Source organism: Triticum dicoccoides, chromosome 4B, assembly GCF_002162155.2.
Source record: "Triticum dicoccoides isolate Atlit2015 ecotype Zavitan chromosome 4B, WEW_v2.0, whole genome shotgun sequence".
Taxonomy (NCBI): Eukaryota; Viridiplantae; Streptophyta; class Magnoliopsida; order Poales; family Poaceae; genus Triticum; species Triticum dicoccoides.
In genome coordinates, this window is record NC_041387.1 from 664712780 (window position 1) to 664723066 (window position 10287).

The window sequence follows — 10287 nt, forward strand, 5'->3', positions numbered from 1 at the left end:
TGCCTTCGCTTAGATTTTTTTCTATTGATCAGAATTCCTTAGAAGAAATTGGAAGAAAACCGTAGCGAAACGGTTGAACCTTAGCGAAGTATTTTGGGTTCATTACAACCTTCTCCTGTTCATAATAGGAAAATAGGAATGAAGTAGCTCGCCTAAAGAGGAACTACAATTCTTCTTTACTTCGATCAAGAAACTAGATTCTCAATAGAGTTGCTTACTACGAAAAGAAAGATGCCCCACCTTTAGTGATTAGATGGATCACTAGCCCTTACTCTCAGTCACTGATTCAAGAACGAATACCGAGACAGAAAAAAACCCTTGTTGGTCTACTGCTTGATGGCTTTACATTGCTAAAGAATCCGTAATGGACAGCAAGAACTTTGAATCAAGAAAAGTACCAAATCGATTGGAAATGTACGCTCCTGTGGGAGCCAAACCCACCGCATAGGTGCCTTGTTCTACCAAGAGATGAACTAAGGAGCGGAAACCCCTACATCAGTTCTTTGTACCGCCCAAAAGGGCACGAGAGAAAAAACAAAACCAATAAAAGATCAGACGAGATGGAATTGGTAACGTGAACGTCTTTTCGTCTTCTTGCCTTAGTTTCATATAACTCAACCTCGCTTTCCAAAAAAGAAGTACTGATTGAGATTTCCCGTTTCTATTACTTACTAAATTTCTTGTCTACTGGCTGGAAACTTGAAAGGCTTACCACGGGATCGAAGGCAGAAGAACTTTTAGGATTGGCTAGAGGGGAACTACTCCCCCAATCCCATTTTTTCACGGGAACCCGATGTTATTAGATTCTATTCATTCATTCTGAATCTTTTATCATATCGCTTATTACGTCTATCTTTAGAATTTCATTGACTATATATGTTTCTTTCCATATGAGCTATTCCCTTTGCTTTCAATCTGTCTTGTGCCACTCCAGCTTTCACTCAAGCCATTCTTTGCCTGTCGACACTCACTCTTCCTCTTGCTTCCTTAGGAAAGAGCCTAAAGAAGGCACCTAAAACAGGTGGGAAAGGAAAGGTATACTTTTCATAGCCGACAAGCGGTGCATTTAAGCCCTAAAGAACTGGCTTCTTGGAAAAAAACTCACTCGATCACCGGCTTTCAGGGGATTCCCCCACTTAAGAATAAAGGGGCATAGGCTACGAAAGGGCTACGTTCACTTGATGAACGGTAAAAGGTATTCTATTACATAAGGAGAACATATGAGTGGAATACGATACTATCGAGCTTTCCGAAAGTGTGAGCTGAAATTCTAGGGTAATCTCACCCTTGACTCTATCACAAGCTATTGGAATTGGCTGTAACTTTCTATACCAAAAAGGGATATATATAGGGGTTTGTTTTATTGATGCAATAGAGGTCTTTCATAGATGGATCCCGATATGATCTTATTGATACAAGAATTAGAATCAAATAAAAGTGTTTTCTGATGCATGCACTCTTTTCTTTAGGTTAATCAGCCCTTACTTGCATTGATTTAAAGGTCCTATCCCATTCCTTGTGGACTTGGTAATCTAACAACCCTTCAGGGGAGATGATTATAGGACAGCATAGCTTATCTGCCTTCATTTACGAAACCAGAACTACTTCGGCCTTCCCTCAACTGATTGACCTAGCCGACCTATAACTTATGTTGTGTATAGATTGACAAATTGTCGGGTCTACCCTCAGGGCGCCCTATAACTTATGCTGGGTGCCAGGGAAGAAAAGAAAGGGAAAGTGGTCTTCTTCAAGCCGAAGGGGAGCCCTGATGATTGAATGAAGGTTGGGACAGAACTCCAAAATAACAGATCCTTTCCTACTAGTTTGCCGTTCCGGTTGGGAAAGCAAGAAATGGGATAATCATTTCAAGTCAATTTCTCCTAGTTTTCCTTCTGGAATTCCAGTCAGAAAATCAATGAAATAGGATTTGGATCAGAAAATCAGGAGAAGAAAAGCAACCGAACCATAGATCCTGCTTTGGCCAACCCTCAATTACCAAGTTCTTACTATCTAACCTAGCTTTTTCCATCTATCTAACCTTTGTCTATGAAACCTCGAATGCCTCTATACAGTGACGAAAATAGGGTTGTACCTGTAATAATATCTCTTGATACCAGTATTCTAGCTTATGGTTTATGTGGGATTCCTTGCTACTTCCTATAGCTCTTCTTTTGCAGATACATTAGCAACTTTATCCTCTATGATTTTGATTACCGAGGGACTATGATACCAGTCTTGGTGCAATCATCAGGGTCACCCACCTACAGTTTTTGCCATAGAAACTTTACAAGATGAGGATGGTTATGATCCTAAAAGGTATGATGACATATAGAAATTCCTAAATAGGTAAACTCACCACCATAAGCTGAGGTGAAAGATCGACTTGTACTTTTCAAAACTCTGCCCTGTTTATTATCTGTGGTGATAAGTTTTACATAAGATCATTTAACGGGATGCACCTTATCAGGATGCAGATCTAGATCACAGGTAAGCAGTGATGCACGATACGGCTCTATCTCTTTTCACAAGTACAGATGGCCATCAAAGATTAGCAAAGCTATACCAAAAATAGGTTCATGTAAGAAAGTGCCTATTAGTTTGCGTAGGAATGCCCGTTTTAGTTTACGGAAGAGTGCACGTAGAATAACAAAAGGGGTTATTCATGTGAAAGCTAGTTTCAACAATACCGAAATCATAACATTAACAATTCTATATTTGAATTTGAGATATATATATATATACCGGACCTGAGTAGTAATGTTGACTCATGCGAGTCACTCCTTCTTCGCTTTGACTTCTTGGCTGGCTTGATGCTCAGTCTGGCCAATGGGATGACTCCCTTTTCTCTACTTCGTTTAGCTTTGCGAATGAGAAAGGTTCTTTTAGGCGACTTCAAACCCCATATTCATACCACTTTCCCACCTATGTATTATTTTTAAAAAGAAAACCATAGGAATCTCTTCGAGGGTAGTAGGTCGGGGGAGCACCTTCCCTTTGCCTTATGGGACCCTCGATCATACTCTTTTCTGATAGCCAGAAAGGAATGACCTAACTTACCACTGAGTAGGCGCCCTTTTTATTTTCCTTCTAAACTACCTGCTCTCGCTCTACCAGTTCGTACTGAACTTTCACTTTCATTTATTTCATTTATAGGCGGGCTTGATTTTTCGATTTGCATTATCTGTTGGATCCCAATCCATATCATAATCAAGTAGATAATGCGATGACTGCCTATCTCTTTCGAGAAGGAGTCCTTTTTCCGATACTTACTATTGGGGAAGGAAAAAATAGCTGGAATATTTCCATTCGTATACGTTATGAGCTCCTGCTTAAGGTTCTGGGCTACAAATTCCTTCCTTGGTCCTTTCCTTTGCTAGAAAAATTCCTAAACCTACCATTGAAAAAGCTGGAAATCCTACCGGTGATGCGGTAACATTTTGAAATGAACCATTTCGATGATACATCATTTCAGGATATTCCTTTCACAAACGCTCTATTAATAAAGTATTCCATTCCCATTGCTAAGGGGCTTTGAACACCTCGGGTGCGCGGTTACTCTCGGATGGTTCACGACAATTCTAGGTAGTTTCTACTAATAGCTCATTTTCCTGTATCGATAAGAGAAATGGCATCATGTCTTCTACCATAGCCTGAACTGTCCAACAATTTGTCTTCGGATAGCATTAGAAAATCCCTTTCATGCCTTGACAATACAACTATTATTTTTCTTAGCCGAGGAGCCTTTGGAAGTACCGTTGTTGGATCGGATTGAGCCATTATAGGAACGGATAAAGATTCACTCTTTGCCAATGCCTGCTTCCTTGGTTTCCTACATTCTGCATCGAAAGTGACTTTTTGCTTAGTATTGAGAACCACTTCTTCTCCTTTTCGAGGTGTAGATCGCCCCTCATCTGATTTGCTTCGTCAAAGCGGATAGCATTATGGAATTGATTATATTCATAGAAAAAGCACCCCTATTTAATAAGTCCTCGGAAATGATCTCATCCAGTACTTCTCTCAGCCTATTTGCGAAGACTTTGGAGCATAGCTTGTAAATGACATTGCACAAAAATATCGGCCTATACTGTGATATTACTTGGGGGTTCTACTGTCAGCAAGTGCACTATTATTTACTTCACCGCGTACTTAAAGAATTGTTGGTAGCAAAGAACAACACCAGCTGATAGAAAGGATGCTAACGAAGCCTCTTCTGTTTAAGCACGGCTAAGCCAGAATAAGGGACATAGTAGGCTGGTGACCCTGCCGATAGCACTAAGACTCCCTCGGGAATCTCCTCAATCGTTGAAGAGTGCCTCGGGAATTGAATAAAAGCACTGATATCCATATAATCCTACAATTATGCTCTATTCTCTTGAAGAGAAGAAACTTGAACTTCGTCGCTATTGATCCTTTTGAACCTAAATGCACATTGGCTCTTTTTGGCATACAGCTTTTGTTTTTCTGTGAAAGTCCTCCTTCCTTTGGACAAAGATTACATTAGAGGTGTCTCCACTAGTAGAAAAGGGGGTATTGGTCCAGGCCGGGACAGCCCATTAGTCTCGGTTCAATCCAGAACCAGGACCAATGGGGGCATTGGACCCGGTTCATGAGCCCCGGGGGCCGGCCGGGCCACGTGGGCCATTGGTCCCGGTTCGTCTGGACCTTTTGGTCCCAGTTGGTGGGATGAACCGGGACCAATGTGCCTTGGTCCTGGCCCACCACCATTGGTCCCGGTTGGTGGCCTGAACCGGGACCAAAGGCTTCCCTTTAGTCCCGGTTCAAGCCACGAACCGGGACCAATTAATTGCCTATATATACACCCGCGAGCAGAGCACTCTCAGTGCTCGATTTTTCGTGGCCGGCGAGGAGAGAGCTTTGTGGTGCTCTAGCTCACCTCCTATGAACACGAGGTGTTCGATGGAATGCCCGAGCCACACTACTTAAGCTTTCTCCTCTCCAAGCTCGATCTCCAAGCTCCATTTTCCTCAATATTTGTCTAGGTTTAGCGGTCCATCACGTCCCATCCCCGTCTTCACCGCCGTCGATCGCCCACGCCGATCTCGTCGCCGGCACCACCATGGCGACCCTCTTGTTCTTATCTTCTTTCTAAAAGGAAAAAAAATCTTACTTGTATGTTTATATATATAGATACTTGTATAATTTTCTTACTTTTATTATTGCATCTTATATAGTGCGATGGTTTTGGTATCCACCCCCGTCGGCCCTCGTCCTGTCTATGATTTGGATGTGGTATATATTATCTTTTCATAACTATTGGTTCATCTATTGTTTATGACAATTATGCCGACCAACATGACATAGATTTTATTTATCTAGGAGGTTGTTGAACCGGAAATTCCAACCGACCCTATTGTCGAGAGGTTAAATTTAGTTGAAGAAGAAAACAATTTCTTGAAGGAAAAAATTAGAAAAATTTAGGAGGAGAAGATGATATTGGAGTTGCATGTTGCGGATGTCGTGGATGATCACAAGATCAAGATGGATGCAATGCGCTTGAAGATTAGAAAGATTAGAAAATATGCCATTCATACCGAGGCTTGGTATCATTATGCCGTTGGATCAGTTGTTACATTGGTTGCGATTATGATCGCATTTGTTTTTGCATTGAAATGTTTTACATAGTTTCAATGTATGGTTTAATTAATTTAGATGCTCTGCAGAGCTTTATGTTGTTAGATGAGAACTATGTATGTACTTTGGTTTTAATGTGATGATGAACTTCTATTAATTTGGTCACTTAATTATCTATTCATGATGTTCTGTAATGATTTTGACACACTTAATTATATATAATGCACGCAGATGAACCGGCAATGGATGTATGGTTCAAGACACACCTCCGAGTACATTAAGGGTGTGCATGAATTTCTTGAAGTGGCTGAGGCAAACAAGAAGAATGGTTTTATGTGTTGTCCATGCCCTATATGTGGGAATACAAAGTCTTACTCTGACCGGAAAATCCTTCACACCCACCTTCTTTACAAGGGTTTCATCCCACACTATAATGTTTGGACGAGGCACGGAGAAATAGGGGTTATGATGGAAGATGGCGAAGAAGAAAAGTACAATGACAACTATGTGCCCCCTGAATACGGTGATGCTACTGAAGATCAAGAGGAACCAGACGATGTGCACGATGATGCTGCAACAGGCGAAGCTGCTGAAGATCAAGAGGAACCAGACGATGTGCCCGATGATGATGATCTCCGCCGGGTCATTGTCGATGCAAGGACGCAATGCGAAAGTCAAAAGGAGAAGCTGAAGTTTGATCGCATGTTAGAGGACCACAAAAAAGGGTTGTACCCCAATTGCGAAGATGGCAACACAAAGCTCGGTACCATACTGGAATTGATGCAGTGGAAGGAAGAGAATGATGTGCCTGACAAAGGATTTGAGAAGCTACTGAAAATATTGAAGAAGAAGCTTCCAAAGGATAACGAATTGCCCGACAGTACATACGCAGCAAAGAAGGTCGTATGCCCTCTAGGATTGGAGGTGCAGAAGATACATGCATGCCCTAATGACTGCATCCTCTACCGCGGTGCGTACAAGGATCTGAACGCATGCCCGGTATGCGGTGCATTACGGTATAAGATCAGACGAGATGACCCTGGTGATGTTGACGGCGAGCCCCCAGGAAGAGGGTTCCTGCGAAGGTGATGTGGTATGCTCCTATAATACCACGGTTGAAACGTCTGTTCAGAAACGGAGAGCATGTCAAGTTGATGCGATGGCACAGTGAGGACCGTAAGAAATACGGGAAGTTGAGAGCACCCGCTGACGGGTCACAGTGGAGAAAAATCGAGAGAAAGTACTTGGATGAGTTTGCAAGTGACCCAAGGAACGTATGGTTTGCTTTAAGTGCGGATGGCATTAATCCTTTCGGGGAGCAAAGCAGCAATCACAGCACCTGGCCCGTGACTCTATGTATGTATAACCTTCCTCCTTGGATGTGCATGAAGCGGAAGTTCATTATGATGCCAGTTCTCATCCAAGGCCCTAAGCAACCCGGCAACGACATTGATGTGTACCTAAGGCCATTAGTTGAAGAACTTTTACAGCTGTGGAATGGAAACGGTGTACGTACGTGGGATGAGCACCAACAGGAGGAATTTCACCTAAAGGCGTTGTTGTCGTGACCATCAATGATTGGCCCGCTCTCAGTAACCTTTCAGGACAGACAAACAAGGGACACCATGCATGCATGCACTGTTTACTTGACACCGATTGTATATACCTGGGAAGCTGCAGGAAGAATGTGTACCTGGGCCATCGTCGATTTCTTTCGACCAACCATCAATGTCAAAAGAAAGGCAAGCATTTCAAAGGCGAGGAAGATCACCGGAGGAAGCCCGCCATGCGTACCGGTGATCACGTACTTGCTATGGTCAATGATTTACAAGTGATCTTTGGAAAGGGTCCTGGCGGACTAGTTGTTCCGAGTGACGCTGGGGGACATGCACCCATGTGGAAGAAGAAATCCATATTTTGGGACCTACCCTACTGGAAAGACCTAGAGATCCGCTCTTCGATCGACGTGATGCACGTGACGAAGAACCTTTGCGTGAACCGCTAGGCTTCTTGGGCGTGTATGGGAAGACAAAAGATAGAGCTGAGGCACGGGAGGACCTACAACATTCGCACGAAAAAGACGGCATGCCTCCAAAGCAGTATCAAGGTCCTGCCAGCTATGCTCTTACCAAAGAAGAGAAGGAAATCTTCTTTGAATGCCTGCTTAGTATGAAGGTCCCGACTGGCTTCTCGTCGAATATAAAAGGAATAATGAATATGTCAGAGAAAAAGTTTCAGAACCTAAAGTCTCATGACTGCCACGTGATTATGACGCAACTGCTTCCGGTTGCATTAAGGGGGCTTCTACCGGAAAACGTCCGATTAGCCATTGTGAAGCTATGTGCATTCCTCAATGCAATCTCTCAAAAGGTGATCGATCCAGAAATCATACCAAGGCTAAGGAGTGATGTGGTGCAATGTCTTGTCAGTTTCGAGCTGGTGTTCCCACCATCCTTCTTCAATATCATGACGCACGTCCTAGTTCATCTAGTTGACGAGATTGTCATTCTGGGCCCCGTATTTCTACACAATATGTACCCCTTTGAGAGGTTCATGGGAGTCCTAAAGAAATATGTCCGTAACCGCGCTAGGCCAGAAGGAAGCATCTCCATGGGCCATCAAACAGAGGATGTCATCGGGTTTTGTGTTGACTTCATTCCTGGCCTTAAGAAGATAGGTCTCCCTCAATCACGGTATGAGGGGAGACTGACTGGAAAAGGCACGCTTGGAAGGGACTCAATAATATGCAGGGACGGATATTCTTGATCTCAAGCACGCTACACAGTTCTACAGAACTCTACCTTGGTGACCTCGTATGTCGGTGAACACAAGAACAGTCTGCGCTCCAAACACCCGAAGCAGTGCGACGACTGGATTACATGTGAACACATCAGGACTTTCAGCAGTTGGTTGGAAGCACGTCTCAGAGGTGACAACACTGTTTGTGATGAGCTGTACTTGTTGTCCAGGGGACCATCTTCGACTGTTACGATTTGGAAAGGATACGAGATAAATGGAAATACATTTTACACGATTGACCAAGATCAAAAGAGCACCAACCAAAACAGCGGTGTCCGCTTTGATGCAACAACCAAGAGGGGAAAGGACACATATTATGGTTACATAGTGGACATATGGGAACTTGACTACGGACATGATTTTAAGGTCCCTTTGCTTAAGTGCAAATGGGTCAATCTGTCAGGAGGCGGGGTATAGACCCACAGTACGGAATGACAACAGTGGATCTGAAAAATCTTGGATACACTGACGAAACGTTCGTCCTAGCCAATGATGTGGCACAGGTTATCTATGTGAAGGACATGTCTACCAGACCGAGAAAAAGAAAAGATAAGGAAGCGAATACATCATACGATGAGCCAAAGCGCCACATAGTTCTTTCAGGAAAAAGGGACATCGTGGGAGTGGAGGGCAAGACAGACATATCTGAAGATTATGAAAATTTTCATGAAATTCCTCCCTTCAAAGTCAAGGCTGACCCCCAGCATCCTGATAAGCGATGAAGATTATCCATGGTTACGGCACAATAAGCAAATGACACAAGCGAAGAAAAAGTGAAGACTTTCTCCCACAACTATTATGATGATACCATGCCAACTTTGTAACACACGAGTATGATACCATTGTTCGTTTTGTACAAGCACATGCTATGTGGGTGAATGTATGATACCATGCCAACTTTCAACTTTTTCATAGTTCATTTGAAATGCTTTAATGTCTTATGGTTCGGCCCTCGTAATAATTAAAAATAGCAACAATAAGTATTTTGTTGTAAGTAGAAACAAAATAAAATAAATAAAGCAAGAAAGAAAACAAAAAACAAAAAAGTGTTTTCAAATTTGAAAACTAATGGCACTAACAGAAAGTTTATAATTTTTCTAAAACTAAAAGCAAAAAGAATTAAAAAATACAGCAAAAAACAAAAGAAAATAAATAATGCAGAAAACAAAACAAAAAAACTAAAAAATAATTAAAAATAGCAACAATAAGTATTTTGTTGTAAGTAGAAACAAAATAAAATAAATAAAGCAAGAAAGAAAACAAAAAAAATTGCCTCCTACTGGGCCCCCACGACCTGAATACGACTAGAAACCCTACCATGGGCCAGGATTCAGGCCCGCAGTAGGCCCAACAGGCCCATCAGGCAAAGTAGTAGCAAATAGGCCCGCAAGCCTACAGTGGAGAGGAGCTCGAGAGGGGTGCGGCAGTGGGGCTTATAAACCACTGCGCACCCCTCTCAACTAGCGAGATGGGACTAAACTTTGGCCCCGACGCTGGCAGCACAGGGTCCTTTGGTACCAGTTCGTGGCACCAACCGGTACCAATGCCCACCCTTTAGTACCGGTTGGTGCCTCCAACCGGGACCAAAGGTCGCCGCTTCCCGCCCGTTGGTGGTACCAACCGGGACTAAAGGGGGCATTAGTCCCGGTTGGAGTCACGAACCGGGACCAATGCCCTTGCTATATATACAGCACTTAGGAAAAAAATTTGAACACATCGCCAGTTGCCCCCGGCCCGCCCGACAACGCCGAGCTCATCGACGCCGCCAGGCTGCCCAGATCGACACCGTCCGCGCGCCCCTGTCGTCGCCCCTGCCCCGTCGCCGCCAGGCGCTGCCCCGACGCCGCCCGCCGGCCGCCCCCGCCGACGCCGTCGTCGTCGCCCGCGCCCGTCGTC